This window comes from Schistocerca piceifrons, chromosome 5, assembly GCF_021461385.2.
Source record: "Schistocerca piceifrons isolate TAMUIC-IGC-003096 chromosome 5, iqSchPice1.1, whole genome shotgun sequence".
In the NCBI taxonomy this organism is placed as follows: Eukaryota; Metazoa; Arthropoda; class Insecta; order Orthoptera; family Acrididae; genus Schistocerca; species Schistocerca piceifrons.
The window spans coordinates 424,321,061-424,338,679 of NC_060142.1; positions in this window are offsets into that span (position 1 = coordinate 424,321,061).

The following is a 17,619-nucleotide window of genomic DNA, read 5'->3' on the forward strand; positions in this document are numbered from 1 at the left end:
CGAGAACAAGACAGCTAACGTGTGACCTGGTGTTTTGGGTTTTGGAGTCCTGTTCGGGCATCCTAGTTATCACGCACACAAATGTATTGCTGCCGAGTGAGGTTAGTCCTAATCCTGTGGAAATGAGCTTTCTGTGACTGGCTCGTCTGCAAATTAATTAATTTAACCTTTGTGGTGCGTTTTTTTTTTACCTTCAATGGTGAATTTCTTGTCATTCATTTGTGTATGTTTCGTCGTTAATAACTGCGAGTAAGATAGCAAGGTCTTGAAGGGCTTGCGTATAGTGACCTCGTAGTTTTGGCAACTGTTTAATTTGATTTCTTGTTTATCAGTCTGGTGAAAACTTATGCCAAGTTTACTAATTTCCGCCTGTGGTCCGGAAGTTGGTTTGAAGGTAAATCCGTTGGTAAATTTTTACTGGACCTAACTGTTAACTGATCTTGCATTGAACTAATGCCATTATTAAATCGTTTCTTGTGTGCTATAAATTGTATTACCATAGACAAGGAGACAGGGCACATTCTGTGGTCCAGGGGTAGGCACGGTTGCTGCTTTGTGCGTGGCGTCTTGTCGCTCGCTATCATTTCCCGCGTTAGTAAGGGCGGCGTGAGATTTGTTTGCTCGCGGTTGTATGGCCGCTAGTCAGCTGTGCCTACTCCCGCTTCAGGGTGTGCCGCGTTTCGTAAGGCGTACGCCGACTTTTAGTCACTGTTACTCCTGTGTTGCTGTCGGTCGCTTGCCGAAACGTTAGTCTGTTTTAGCACGGTGGCCACTGGGCCGTGACGATGTCGGTTGATGACCAGCGTTGGGGCGGTCGTCCGCTCTGAGTGGCTACGGTCGCTTGGACTTGGCAGTTACCTTCTGGTTAAACAGATCAAACTTGTTTATTTGCTGTAAATTCTTAAGTAGTTTGTGAGAAAAGTTGTAACTCAGCTTTTCATGATTTTACACAATTCAAGCATTTTGGTAAGGCATTTTCCTATCTATGTTTTATTTAAATGAGAATTCTTTATTGGGGTTATTCACCTGTTGAAGCTTAACATAAAATTTGTAACTTAGCTTTCATGATTTTAGTTAATTTAAGCATTCTTGTAAAGCAGTCCTTTATCTACGTTTTATTGATTGGTAATTCTTTATTGGGACTATTCACTGGTTGAAGGTTAACATATGTTTGTAACCAAGTTTATGTCCTTGTTAAGAGCCTTTATTGCTGGAAGATCATTAAAGCTTGGGTGCTTGTAATTGTGAATACTGTTGTCTGTCTATGTTGTGGGCTACCCTTCCATTTCCACAGCCAAGTTGTCCTATCTACCAGTACACTTTCTTTCTTATTACCGGTCTCACACCGCTATTCGCAAGTCACTTTGATTCCCGACGCCCAGTTGTCTCTTCGATGCTCTTTAGTTTTTCAGAGACAGCACTGATATTCCGGGAATCGCATGTTCTCCCAGGGCTCTGTAGCTCTTGTCAGTGTGGTCGCCGTAGAGATCTTAAGATGTCGAGTGCAGGACTCCAAACTGCCTTTAAGTTTATATCTCTATGTCTGCTTATTTGGTTTTCCGAGTTTTGTATTTCAATAGAGTTCTTAATTACGCTGTTGTAGACACTTGGTGGTCATCCCACTATACTCGTTTCGTCGCATTTCGTTTCATGATTGTTCAGAAAATCCAATAAACAGGGGCGGATGTTTGTCTGAAGCTAGGAAACGTTCAGAGAATGTGCCTTCTGTAGGGTATCAGTGCGGACTCCGAAAATGGAAAGAGCACCAAAGGGCGTACTGGGCTTGGGGAGGGGGGGGTTGATGGGGGGGGGGGGGGGTTAAGTCAGCTAAAAATAGCGGCGTAACACCAAAAGAGGAGTAGGATGCTGTTGTATGCAGAGAAGTCGCGAATTTAGCAAATTGTAGCGACAAGCCGGAAGACCTCGAGAGGATGGATGCTTATTGCAAGATGTGGCAACTGACCCTCTACATAAATAAATATAGCTTACTGCGAATACATAGATAGAAAAAAACCTTTGTTCTATGGTTAGGGTCCACCGGGGGCCGAACCACACAATAACCCTGGGTTCGGTGCGGGGTGGCGGAAGAGTGAAGTCCCGGCCGCGGTGGACGAGCGGTTCTAGCGCTTCAATCCCGAACCGGGAGACTGCTATGGTCGCAGGTTCGAATCCTGCCTCGGGCATGGATGTATGTGATGTCCTTAGGTTAGTTAGGTTTAAGTAGTTCTAAGTCCTACGGGACTGATGACCTCAGATGTTAAGTCCCATAGTGCTCAGAGCCATTTGAACCATTTTTTGAAGAGTGAAGTGGACTGCTGTAGTCGTTGTGGGGTTGTGGACCACTGCGGCTGCGGCGGGGACGGAGCCTCTCCGTCGTTTCGAGGTCCCCGGATAACATACAATACAATACAAGATCATTACCATCGTGTTCTGGGGTTGTGAAGGTATGATTCTCATTGATGTGATGCCAAGAGGCGGTACCATCAATTCAGAAGCATATGTCAGGATATTAAGAAAACTCCAGACGCGCTTCTGGTGACTTTGGCGCCACAACTATCCAGGAGATGTTTTGCTGCCACAGGATAACGCTTGGCCCCACACAAGTTTGTGGAATGCTGAACACATCGCAAAAGAGGGTTGGACAGTGTTATCCCATCCACCCTACATCGCTGAGCTAGCCCCCTCGGACTTCCACTTGTTTGGGCCATTAAAGGAGGCCATTCATGGAAGGCATTTTGAGGACGATGAGGAGGTGATTCACACAGTGAAGCTCTGGCTCCGCCGCCCACATAAGGACTGGTACCGACGGGGCATACACGCCCTTGTTTCGCGCTGGAGGAAGGCCATAGAACGGGATGGAGATTACGTGGAAAAATTGAGTATGTAGATAAAACACCATTGTTTCGTGTGTGTGATTCTCAGTACATTAGGATTTTGTTTTTCTAAAACAGATCTGATGATGGTCATTATAGACCGAAACCGATAATCTCTTAACAAAAAGTTTGTGACTATAGACGTAAATTAAAGGAAACTTATTCTCATTATGTTCTATAAAGAACTGTTGAAGAAAAATATGCGATGCTTTACTATCTGCGCAACCCCCGTACAATGGCCATAATAGTCGTTGGGGTCCTAAGCTGGAGATGATGCAGCGTAGGACCGCAAGAGAATTGTGAAGCGAAAAGATTGCTGCCAAGGTGCGAAGATGTTCGATGATCTCATGCTAATCTCGGAACCATCCGAAGGCGTTGTCACAAAAAGAAGGCAGCACTCGAAGATGCCTCGCGTCCTTAACGGACAGGCTTTGGTGGCGGAGGGGTCGTCCTTCCTCGGCCAGACAGTGCAGGGAATGCCGGCAGCGGCGGCAGCGGTGTCGGGAGTCGTCGCCGCATTTGTGCAGCGTAACGGCGCGGCGCGCGGCGCCCGGCGGCCTTTGACTGAGCCGGTGGGCGGTGGGCGGGCATCCGTCACGCAGATACCATCGGCCGGCCATTGTGCGCCGGCCCGTTTGGGCCAACTCTCGGCCCGCGGCCACAATGGCGCGCGGCCCGCGTGTAAAACAATTTGTGCGCTGACAGTCTCTATGGAGACGTCACGCCGGCGCGCCGCCTAAGTGGCGTCTATTAACAATGAGCGGCCAGATCGGCAGCGATATGAAGGCAGCCGCTGTCCGTCTCTTCCGTCAGGAATGTTCTTCGTATCCGGACCCCGGCTGTGCCCAGACGTTCGCGCACGTAGATGCCACGCGCTGCCTCTGAACGATAAGGATCTTTAGATGACAACGATGACGGAAGGAAAATTATACAGCAAGAAAATAGGCAGAAGGGGAATAAATTTCATCATTATAATCATAGCTAGCGATCTGATACGCGCTGCTCGATAAAGGCCTTATAGCATTACCGTTTTCAGCTATACGCTGCTCTTAGTGTGTTTTCTAATGTCAAATGGTTCAAATGGCTCTGAGCACTATGGGTCTTAACATCTGAGGTCATCAGTTCCCTAGAGTTAGAACTACTTAAACCTGACTAACTTAAGGACCTCACACACATCCATGCCCGAGGCAGGAGTCGAACCTGCGACCGCAGCAGCAGCTCGGTTCCGAACTGAAGCGCCTAGAATCACTCGGTCACCGCGGCCGTCCTTTCTAATGTCATCTACCAACCCTTCACTAAGGCCGGCCATTGTGGCCGAGCGGTTCTAGGCGCTTCAGTCCGGAACCGCGCGACCGCTACGGTCGCAGGTTCGAATCCTGCCTCGGGCATGGATATGTGTGATGTCCTTAGGTTAGTTAGGTTTAAGTAGTTCTAAGTTCTAGGGGACTGATGACCTTAGATGTTAAGTCCCAGAGCCCAGTGCTCAGAGCCATTTTTTGAACTTTCACTAAGAGACAATTCGTTGTTTTTCTTATCACTTTCTAAGTGCCTACTGTGTTAAGAAATGCTCTAGCAAGATAAGTAGTTAGAGTAAGCCCTGGTTTAGTACTGATAAAACTTGTTATACACAAGGTGAACCAGAACTCCACCGACGAACTTTCAGAGGAGATAGTATGGACCAAAACGACACAACATGGGCTCCAAAATGCGTACCTTAAGAGCCATGAGCAGTAGTTCATCTTCGCTACTGTGAAACACACCAATTCTACCAAATAAGCGCTTTCACTGGACTTTTTTTTTAATTTTGGTCCATATCCTCTCATCCTAAAATACGGAAAGCAAGGAGATTGCAGCAGAAGAAGATTAAGAAGTTACAATTAAATCAATACAATGAAATGAATACCCCTAGCTGCATACAGGCGTTGATATAAGTCAACGCGGACAGTTGAAAATGAGTGCCCCGACCGGGACTCTAACCCAGGATCTCCTGCTTACATGGCAGACGCTCTATCCATCTGAGCCACCGAGGACATAGGGAATAGTGCGACTGCAGGGACTTATATCTGGCACGCCTCCCATGAGACCCACATTCCCAACTTACAGTCCCGCACTATATTCGTAGTGCCCCTGCCCATTACACTCATTACTCGCAGCTTTACCGATTCCTGTAAGAGTTCGGGCAATGTGTGTGCATCCGCACAGAGGTTGGTCAAACGGTCGGTGAACCTTAACTATATATATGAGGATGGTATCTGTTCTCTCCGACATGTCCGAGAGAACAGATACCATCTTCATATATATAGAATAAGAAGTGTTTGTAACTCTTAAGTACGTACTTTAACAGCTCATTTTTCTCTGGTAGCTGGTTCTAAGTATAGAAAAATGTAAGTTAATGTGAATGAGTACGAAAAACAAATGCGTAATGCTCGTATACAGCATTAGTAGTGGCCTTCCTGTCATAACAACGTCGTTTAAATATTTGGGCGTAAAGTTACAAAGTGATATGAAATGGAACGAGCATGTGAGGACTGTGCTAGGGAAGGAGAACTGTGGCATTTGTTTTACTGACAGACGTTTGGGAATGTGTGGTTCATTTGTGACGGAGGCCGCATGTAGGACGCTGGTGGACCTATTCTTGAGTACTGTTGGAGTGTTTTCGATCCGCACCAGGTCGGATTTTAAAAAAAAAGCAAAGAAGCAATCCAGAAGCAGATTGCTAGATTTGATACCGGTAGGTTCGAACAACGCGCTATGGAGATGCTTCGGGAACCCAAATGGGAATCCTTGGAGGGAAAGCGACGGTTTTTCGAGGAAGAATGTCGAGAAAGTTTAGGGGACCAGCATTTAAAGTTGATTGCAGAACGATCCTAATGCTACCAATACACATTTCACGTAAGTACCAGGAAGATAAGATTCGAAAAATTGGGGTCATATATTGGGTTACACACACTCGTTTTCCCCTCGCTCTAGCTGCGGATGGAACACGAAAGCAAACAACTAGTAGTGGTACAGTGCGCCCTCCGGCGCGCACCATGCGGGCGCTTGAGGAGGTGTGGATGTTTACTACACATTTTTTTCTTGTCCTCGTTCATACTACTACCTCTGAAAGTTTTTCAGTTGAGTTTTGGTTCACTCTCGCATTCGGGAGGACGACGGTTCAATCCGGCCATCCTGATTTAGGTTTTCCGTGACTTCCCTAGATCACTTCAGGCAAATGCCGGGATGATTCCTTTGAAAGGGCACGGCCGATTTCCTTCCCCATCCTTCCCTAATCCGAGCTTGTGCTCCGTCTCTAATGACCTCGTTGTCGACGGGACGTTAAACACTAATTTCCTCCTCCTCCTCCTCTGGTTCACCTTGTGTATGTTCTTGACCAATGATCAATTATGTGACGCAATCTGACTTAAGTAAAAGAAAAAGAAACAATCATAGTAGATTACACTTAAATAAACTGCAGAACTGATAACTGACGGGTATTATATCAAACCAATAAAATTTAGAAGTACCGGTAGTCAACTTATAACCAAACGCAGTGCAACGGGATGGTTCCCCTGTACTGTTATCACAAGAACTCAATCTGAAAATGGTTAAGTACTGTTAATACGTCACTAAAGCACTTGAATAAAGGTGTGGTTCGAAAGACACGCTCTGAATGTAAGACCAAGCATTGCTAATCGCAATATGTCACAGTGCGCAGTTACACTGAAGCGCCAGAGAAACTGGTATAAGCATGCGTAATCTGATACAGAGATATTTAAACAGGCAAAATAAAAAGCCGCTGCCGTCGGCAACGCGTATATAAGACAAAAAGTGTCTGGCGCAGTAGTTAGATCGGTTTCTGCTGCTACAATGGCAGATTAGCAAGATTTATGTGAGATTGAACGTGGTGTTATGGTCGGCGCACAAACGATGGGACACAGCATCTCCGAGGCAGCGATGAAGTGGGGATTTTCCCGTACGACCATTTCACATGTGTACCATGAATATCAGGAACCCGCGATCTCCTGCTTAAATGGCAGACGCTCTAACCGTCTGAGCCACCGAGGACACAGAGGATAATGCGACTGTAGGGACTTATCTCTGGAACGCTCCCAGTGAGACCCACATTCCCAACTTACTGTCTACACACTACATTTTTAGTGCCCGAACAGGTACCATTGGTGATCTTGCAGCTCTCGAAGAATGAAATTATAATGAAATCCAGACCTTTAGCTGCTTACAACGGGGACAGTTGAAAATGTGCGCCCCTTCCGGCACTCGAACATGGGATCTCCGCTTACATGGCAGACGCTCTATCCGTCTGAGCCAACGAGGACACAGAGGATAAGGAGACTGTAGGGACTTATCTCTGGCACGCTCCCCGTGAGACCCACATTTCCAACTTATTGTCCACACACTACATTTGTAGTGCCCCTGCCCACTATACTCATTACTCGTCGCAGTCAATCTACCGATTCCAGGAAGAGCTCTGGCAATGTGAGTGCATCCGCGCTGAAGAAGATCATTGGCCTGTAAGCCTTATCTATATGAAGATGATATCTGTTCTTTCGGACATGTTTAGCAAGTCCCTGCAGTGGAGCTATTCTGTGTGTCCTCGGTGGCGGATACCGCGTCTGCCATGTAAGCACATTTTCAATTGTCCTCGTTAATAGAATGAATGGCTCTGAGCACTATGCGACTTAACATCTTAGGTCATCAGTCGCCTAGAACTTAGAATTAATTAAACCTAACTAACCTAAGGACATCACACACAGCCATGCCCGAGGCAGGATTCGAACCTGCGACCGTAGCGGTCGCTCGGGTCCAGACTGTAGCGCCTAGAACCGCACGGCCACTCCGGCCGGCTCCTTGTTAATATTCATCAACGTCTGTAAGCAGCAAAAGGTCTGCATTTCATTGTAACTTCATTCTTCGAGAACTGCAAGATCATCATCTTCATATTCGTATTGCACCAATTAGTGACTGCGTCCAGGTAACAACGTGGATAAAGTGTTGGTGCCCGTCAAGTAGCTCCAGGGAAGCACTGATTGCGTACCACATAGGGTTCAAATGGTTCAGATGGCTCTGAGCACTATGGGACTTAACATCTCAGGTCATCAGTCCCCTAGAACTTAGAACTACTTAAACCTAACTAACCTAAGGACATCACACACATCCATGCCCGAGGCAGGATTCGAACCTGCGATCGTAGCTGTCGCGCGGTTCCAGACTGTAGCGCCTAGAACCGCTCGGCCACTCCGGCCGGCGTACCACATAGGGGTAATGAAACTCTTGTGCAGTTATTATATTATATAACAATTGCTAAATGTCTTTAAATAATATAACATTTGTCGTGATAATATGAAATAAAATTCCACTGGCACAGACACGCATTTACTGAACTTGTAGGTTATGATCGTATACAAGATATGTTGCCACCATGGCTACCAAAAACACAAATGTGTGTGCCTTGCTGTCAGAGCTTCTTCCTGCACACACTGCCATATGCCACATCCGCCAGCCACAGAGGGTGCATTCACCACGCAAGTGCAGTCTGAAATACATCTCTCATCACATTTGTAATTACTTATTAAGTGCAAGTAAGGGTTGTGTCTCGTATTTTAACAGGATAATTAGTGCTACCGTATCTAGCGTCGTGGCAACATTCAGAGATCACAATAAATCTACTGAACACAATATGGACAGAAAAAGAAAACAAAACAAAATGGCTTAGTAAGGATGTCATTATTTCTAGAAAATTGTCGTCTCTGATAAAAAAGGTGACTGTGACAAACCGACTGCTAATCTTAATGTATTATGTCTCAGAGCGGACAGAACATGAATCCAGGAGGAGGGGGAGATAAACATGTTTACACCACAACAGAAAAGCAACGGAAGTTGTAACTGCATACAGACACGTGTTCTTACAAGTGGACAAGTCACGCCATACGAGTCTCGTCACCCACTGAATTAAAAGCTCATTTAGAACACGAGTGGCATTGGGACCTTTATTTATCTTACGCTGCCTGCCCAAGACGCTGCTCTGGTGTTATCTTTGGAATTATCTGCAGTAATGTGGTCCTTGTATCCGTCGTCTGATCTATACGTCGTTTTCACGTTTCAGACGTGCATGCAAGTGCCTAAGTAGAGTACTACACTGTTACAATTAAAACACCAGCAAATGTAGGAAATGACGAAATTTTACTTAATGTTCGTGTACAGCGTAGTTGGAGGAATACATGATTATATTTAAGGTGATTTGTAAATGTTCAAATAACGAACTTTTTAGTGTACAGAGAAACCGTCTCCGGTAGCAACAATGACCCTAACCCGTCTGGGAATCGAGTCGAACTGAGCTAGGAAGACGAATTCAGGGGATCCCGTGGTTCTTCAACTCTACGACAGAGTACAACCGTCGTAGTGGTTGGGGAATGGTAGAGCGCGTCACTCGCCAACCAATGACCAGATCTTCAGTGAGTACGGACCAGGAGAACAACGTGCTGGCCAGGGCAAGTCTTGAACACTCTCTTTATCGAGGTATGTCAGGACAGCACGTGAAACATGCGGTCTTGTGTTATGTTGTTGAAAGATGACGACGTGGAGACCTCGAAGGTATGGCACAGCTGCTAGTCTTAATACACCATAAATGTAACGTCTGCCATCCAAATTTCCGGTTACGCGAAAAACAGGTGACCGTGTTGTGTATCCAGCTCCATGCTACACCATCAATCATGTTCAAATGTTCAAATGTGTTTGAATTCCTAAGGGACCAAACCGCTGAGGTCATCGGTCCCTACACTTACACACTACTTCAACTAACTTGTGCTAAGAACAACACACACACCCATGCCCGAGGGAGGACTCGAACCTCCGGCGGGAGGGGCCGTGCAGTCCGTGACATGGCGCCTGAAACCGAACGGCCTCTCCGCGCGGCCATCAATCATGCCTGCTGCAAAACCCATATGACAATGAGGGAGGCAATGTGACAATATTCGATCTCCTCGGAACCATCAGATACGGATACATCTATTGTTGTGTTGTCCGCAAAACCGGGACTCGTGTGAAAAGGCAATGTGATGCAACTCCGGCGCGCAGTGTTGTCATGGACACGCCACTGCCGATGCATCTGTGCTGTCGCATGGTAGGAGACCACAATAGCGGTTGCCGTACTTGGTAGTCTAGATGCACTATTCATGTGATACTTCTTTTGCTGCACACAAGAGCATTTCCTTCTTCCAGAAACGTGACGCAGATGTGCGATCCCACACGGTCGAACAAACGATATGTCTTTCCTCTAGGGTGTTACCCACTTCGGACCATTGAGATTCTCCATGAGATTGTGTATAGAGAATCGAAACCCATCAGTTCCATATTCAGATGATAGCCTTAGTATCCTGACTATCGTGATCAGCAATATCCCGACCGATAAACCGCAGCCATGATGCAGTCTAGGAGAATACAAACTATCAAGAAGGAATGATCCGAATGGGACGGAAAACGGTAGATATGATGTACATACACAGGTGGATAAAAGATTACCATTTCAGAAAATCTGGATGATTTATACAGGAGAAACAGCTTTAGAAATTGAACAAGTCAATTACGCGTTGGTCCACCTCTGGCCCTTATGCGAGCAATTATTTGGCTTGGAATTGATTGATAGACTTCTTGGATGTTATCCTGGTGGATATCGTGCCAGATTCTGTCCAACTGGCGCGTTATATCGTAAAAATCCAAAAATGCTTGGAGAGCCCTGCCCATAATGCTCCAAACGTTCTCAGCTGGGGAGAAATTTGGCGACCCTGCTGGCCAAGGTAGGGTTTGGCAAGCACGAAGACAAGCAGCCCTCGCCGTATGTGGGCGGACAATATCTTGCGGAAATGTAAACACAAGATGGCTTGCCATAAAGGGCAACAAAACGGGACGTAGAGTATCGTCGACCTACCGCTCTGATGCAAAGGTGCCGCGGATGACAACCAAAGGGGTTCTGCTATGAAATGAAATGGTACCTCATACCATCACTCCTGGCTGGCAGGCCGTGTGGTGGGTGACAGCGTGGTTGGCATCCCATAGCTGTTGGTTGGTTGGGGTCTGGGGAGGGGACTAAAGAGCGAGGTCATTGGTTCCATTGGATTAGAGAAGGATAGGGAAGGAAGTTGGTCGTTCCCTTTCAAACGAACCATCCCGGCATTTGCCTGAAGCGATGTAGGGAAGTCACGGAAAACCTAAACCAGGATGGTCGGACGCGGGTTTTTGAACCGTCGTCCTAGTGAATGCGCGTCCAGTTGCTAACCACTGCGCCACCATGCTCGGTCTCACAGCTGCCCTGGTCGTAGGAGCTAATTTTGAAGCGGGACTCATCACTGAAGACAGTTCTACTCCAGTCAATGAGATTCCAGGCAGAAGACGTGTCTACAGACGCCCCAGACAGCGGTAGGTTACCAAAGTTCCAATAAGCCACTCCAGGTGGGTGTAAAATGAATGTGCGCAACGGGAAATAATAAACGTTAAAATGAAGATTTGGCCCTGTCTGACTACCCCCTGAAGCAGCTCTTAGGATCTCTTAATTCTATAAATTACAATTTACACATAAATGAATAATGAAGGCAATTAATCCTACTAAATGATAAACGTTGTTCCTGCTTATATATTTATTGTAGATTAAAGAAAAAACATTTAGATTACAAAGTTTACATTTCCTAAGTAAAATTACTAACCACTTACACAACTCTGCCCCTTATTATGAGTGCGCGGTCTAATATCAATAACGCGAAATGACTAACGTTATCTACATACCAAACACTAGGAGTCACTACTTTCAGAGATGATCTTGGAACCGCAGTGGAAATAAACTAACGTGATCACAGCTGTTTAGCTTTTACAGCCCTAATAAGCCGAAGAAATTTGCGGTACCACGTATGTACTGCGTCCGGTGCGTAGAAGTGATGGTTCTCGTACTCGTCTGCGACGATGGAAGAACTCCAGCCACAAATAAACTCTTTCAAACACTAGGACGGCAGAAAGTGGTCCTCTGACTAATATACTCTAATACTGTCTTCTCCTCTCTGTGTTCTACAGACGAGAAACGCGAACTCTCAACCACAAAGACGGAGTTCAGATAACGTCTCAACGTAAGTATAAGCAGAGGAAGTTCTCTCAATTACTGACCGCTGCGTACTCAACGACGACTTTCAGCCTGGAGGTCAAGTCCAGAATCGTATAGGTTCGCAACAGTACAGTTCCTGACTGTTCTACTACTCTCTACACAGAGCAAAGACAGTAAGTCCGTCTGTACCAACAAAAGCTGATGTCGAGCGACCGTCACACACGGGCACTCACAACGGAAGACCTCGTCTCTCCACTGCTTTTTTCCCAGCAAGGCTCGGCTCCCTATCCTCATAATTCCGAAAACGAATCATATTCCCGAAACCACTGAATATTCTCCCTTTCTACGGATTCTTCCGAACGCCGACCGACCATATTTTAGTCTTTTGTCGTCCATCGCGGAAAGTTTGCAAGGAAAAGCTTATACTCATACAATGATACGCTTCTGAGTAAAAATCCTTGGAAATAACCAACCCTGCGTGGTTTCCGAGGTGCCGCTTCTTCGTTCCTCTCACCTGTGTCCAAGATTTTCGTAGTTTCCGAAGTGTAATCCTTCTGGTTCGACTACTCCACGGCCGGTCGCGACTCTATTGTGCTCCAGCACTAAGATGATACGACGTCCGTCTTGCTATTTTCTGTGTTTAAGCAGGACCAACACACCTGTGTGGACCTTCCACCCAGGTCTTGAGTTCCATCTGCTGTTTCATTTCCACTGTCGTTCCAGCCTCTACTAGTATGGTAATAAAGACGCTCTGTCACTTTTCACGCAATAAGCGTTGACAGTTATTTACAAGGCGTATGTGACAACATCTCCTTTAAATATTCATATACGATGTACTACCTATCAACTAATACCTAATATGGTTGTAGATCATGGCAAAGTACTTGGATGAGTGCTTCTAGCCGTGCGGTTTAGACGCTTCAGTCTGGAACCGCGTGACCGCTACGGTCGCAGGTTCGAATCCTGCCTCGGGCATGGATGTGTGTGATGTCCTTAGGTTTAATTAGTTCTAAGTTCTAGGCGACTGATGACCTCAGAAGTTAAGTCGCATAGTGCTCAGAACCATTTGAACCATTTTTTTGAGTGCTTCTAAGGTGCGAAATTATAGCCACCTTACAAAGTGACTGTTGCTCGGCGTACGGCTTGACAAACAGGAGTGATGGCCTGGATCGCGATTTCATTTCATAGCAGTACCCCTTTGGTTGTCATCTACGGCACCCTTAAAGCACAGTGGTACGTCGACTACCCACATTCCGTTTTGTTGTCCTTCATGGCAAGCCATCCTGGTCTTACATTTCAGGAAAATAACGCCCGCCCGTAAACGATGAGAGTTTCTACTGCTTGTCTTCATGCTTGCCAGCAAGGTTGCCGGATCTCCCGGATCTCTCTCCAGTTCAGAATGTTTGGAGCATTATGGGCAGGGCGCTCTAACTAGCTCAGGTTTCTGACGATCTAACACGCCCAGCTGAATAGAATTTGGAATGGTATCCCTCAGGAGTACATCCAGCTACGCTGTCAATCAACACCAAAAGCCGAATAGTTCCTTGCATAATGGCCAGAGGTGGACCAACGTTTTATTGACTTGCTCACTTGCTCAGTTTATGAAGCTCTTTCTCTTGAATAAATTATTCAATTTTTCTGAAACTATAATAATTGGTTAATCTGTACATGTGAATCACATCTACCGATTTCCGTCCCAATCGGACAATTTCGTCATGGTCTGTCGACATTCCGACAATAGTAGTAGACGTTCCTCCGAGGTTCTCCGAAGCATCACATGATTTTCTCACAAGCAAGCAACATTAAAATGCGGTATCTGTATGAGGAACCCGTCACTTAGTCTTTCCTCATATACAGAATGGACTTGGTGTTACTCCTATACAGGTTGTTTCAGAAGTGATGGTCAATATTCACGGATATGACAGGAATGATCATTCGAAACAAAAAAGTCATGTAAACATGGACACTAAAATGTATACCTTATGAGTTTTGAGGAATTCTTGCTCTTCCATACTGCGAAACAAATCTCTTCGACTGCAAGCTCTTTGCTTTCCACATTTTGGGAAGTGCTAATATGGACCAAAACAAGAAAAAAATGTTCAATAAACTTGTGCTTTAAAATGCACACCTTAATTAAGAGCTATGAGCACTTTTTCTTCTTCGCTACTTTGAAACACGACTCTTCTAATGAAAAAGTGTTCATAACATTTAAAGTACGCATTTTAAAGCACATGTTTAATGGACTTTTTTTGATGTTTTGGCCCATGCTACCACTTCCCATAATATGGAAAGCAAAGAACTTCCAGTAGAAGAGATTTGTTTCGCAGTATCGAAGACCAAGAATTCCTTATAGCTCTTGACGTATGCGTTTTAGAGCCCAAGTTTACTTGACTTTTTTTGTTTCGAATGATCATTCGTGTCATTTCTCTGAATACTGACTATCACTTCTGAAACAACTTGTATATTCTGTGCACTTGCGCTCTTAAGCTAAGCGTTTGCTTATCCAAACCTGTTCGGAGACTGTTGCATGACTTCTGTATGGTGCAGCAATTTTAATGAGCGGCGGAGTATGTAGGGTGATTTCGCGATGATGTTACAAAGTTTCATGGGTCATGGTGAAGGATAAATGTGTCAATTTGAGGTGAGAGATCCTGGACAGGAAATGACTGATCCGGAAGTTATACCCGAATATCGTTCTGATACCACTGACAGTGGAAGATATGTACCGCTAATGTTGTTGCTAAAATTGTTGGGCTCGGCTCTAAAAGTAATTTTGTATGTAATGAGGAACAAATCGACGCGACAGTGGCCGTCGCATGGAACACGATATTAGCAGCATTTGTTTGAGTGAACTCCACCTACATGGTGCAAAAACAAAATTGCAAACATCTGCCAAAATATTAGAGAAAATGAGCCAGACAGTTGTTAGGAGGGACACCTGGTATACACAGGGTGAACGAGAATTCCACCGACAAACCACCAAAACAAAGAAAAGCATGTACCAAAAAAAGAAGAAATGTGTGGTTAACATGGGCTCCGAAATGCGTATCTTATCCGCTGCACTGACGAGCCAAAACATTATGACCACCTGCTTAATAGTTTATTGGGTCATCTTTGCAACGAAATATCACTGATTCTATCATCGATTCTACAGTTCGTTGGTAGATTTGTGGAGCTATATGGCACCAAGTGTCTACGCACAAATCACGTAGTATTCAGAATGAGATTTTCACTCTGCAGCGGACTGTGCGCTGATATGAAACTTCCTGGCAAGGACGTTTCACGTAGTATTAGTTGAAAACAGTCTTGGTTGCAATTTTAGTTTTTTTATTATTATTTTTAGTTTTTTTTAGTTATCAACTACGTGTTTCACGTTATTTAGGCATCTTCAGGCTGATCTTAATTTGATATTTCTTAGGACGATCCTTTACACAATGTAGCTAAAGGACATCGTCGAGTACATCAGGCCAACATCGCCTCCGTTAACCTCAGTAAATACTTTATAGATAGACGTGAGTGATTCCAAGACCTGCATAACGCGTACACGTTCACAGGACGCCTGTGAACGGAAGTTTTATATTTTAGTGCTACGGCCGGCTTGTTAAAATTAGAGCCGGCCTGGCGAGGCAGATAGGCAACCAGCTACAACACTTCCGAGACGAGATTTTCGCCCATATGAACGCCTGTGGACGTGTACGTGTTATGCAGGTCCATATAGAAAGTATTTACTGAGGTTAACGAAAGCGATGTTGGCCTGATGTACTCGACGATGCCCTGTACCTACATTGTCTGAAGGATCGTCCTAAGAAATACCAAATTAAGATCAGCCTGAAGATGCCTAAATAACGTGAAACGCGTAGTTGATAAATAAACGAAAATTGTAACCAAGAATGTTTGCAAGTAATATTATTAAACACTGGTTTGCTGAGTCATGCCACAGATGGACTGGAAAAATTTCTACAAATCACGTAATTACCGTAAATGACTGACCGCTGCTTTGTGTACGCTGTGACGGCGCTTGATAGCGACACAAATGGGAACCATCGGATTCACGTCAGCCGAAATTGGTGGCCAAGACATTGACGTGATTTCACTAGCATGTTCCTGGAACCACTGTTGCACGATTCTGGCTTCGAGACACGTACAAAGTGCTGAAACATGACAGCGTTATCAGGGAAGACATCAAGCATGAATGGATGCAGGTGGACCGCAGCTGACATGGTGTCTTCGATTAGTACCACAGGTCCCATGCAAACGCAGGAGAATGTCTTCTTTCACGTAATACTGTTCCAAGCAGCCTGCGTCCGCTTCGTAGTGCACTTTTCGTGCAGCCGTTCGAGTGGATGACGCCGTTTGTGGAGACGACCATCGACCTGGTGTAGCGAAAACGTGATTCATCCGACGAGGCGACACGTTTCCAGTGATGCAAGGTCCAATCGCGATGATTCTGCACCCACGACAATCGTAATTGACGATGTCGTTGAGCCAACATGTGATCACGCACGGGTTTGTGAACGGTGTTGTTGAACAACGTGCGCTGAATGGTATTCTCCGAAACACATGTGCGTCCACCGGCATTGCGCTCTTTTGCCTGAGAAGCCACAGATCGCCATCTGTCTTACTTTACAGAGCAAACAAGCCTCCAAACACTGTGTTCTGTGAAGTGTCGTGGGCGTTCAAGCACTTAGTGCCTAATGGTAGTTTCACTGCTCTTCTACCACTCTCCGAATATGTTCACAACAGTAGCATGTTACCAATCGACCAGCTTCGTTGTTTTCGAGACACTGCCCTTTGGCAAAGCCACTTATCTCAGTGGATTTCTCTATTACCAAAGCACGTTTTTGCTAGGGTAATTCCCCATTCTTCTTCGCTCGGCCTACATACTTTTCTTACTGTGTCACGGGCCCGCAACGCCACCACGATTCTTCCAAACTTTCAGTGGCGAGTAATCATAATGTTTTGGCCTATCAGTGTATGAGCACTTGTTCATCTTCAATACTGTGAAACACATCTGTTCTAGTATAACCTCTTAGGTTTCCATATTTTTGAAGGAGACATAGGGACAGAATCAATGAAATAGGTGTGCAAATATGGACACTAAAATGCATACGTTAAGAGATATGGGCGCTTGTTCAGTAGAAAATATGTCGCAGATCAGCAGGTGATGATAGCTAAGGTATGCTTTTTAGATGCCATTTTTACTATAAATTTACTTCTTATTTTGGTCCACACCACCACCTCTGGAGGTTGCCTACCCTACAGTGCCGGTACATGTATTGTACTGTCAGAGGTATCAGAACGATTTTCGCATATAACTTTCGTCTCGGTTGTTTCCGATCCAGGGTCTCTTACTTCATACTGATGAGTTTATTCTTCTCCATTATCCGTGAAAATCTGTAACGTCTTCACAGACTCACCCGTTCCCATAAATTCCAATCCTTCGTTTTTCATGAAAAATGAGTTTTACTTTACAAGTACGTCAAAATGGTTCAAATGGCTCTGAGCACTATGGGACATAACAAAGGGGTCATCAGTCTCCTAGAACTTAGAACTACTTAGACCTAACTAACCGAAGGACATCACACACATCCATGCCTGAGACAGGATTCGAACCTGCGATTGTAGCGGTCGCGCGGTTCCTCAAAAATCTACATCTACATG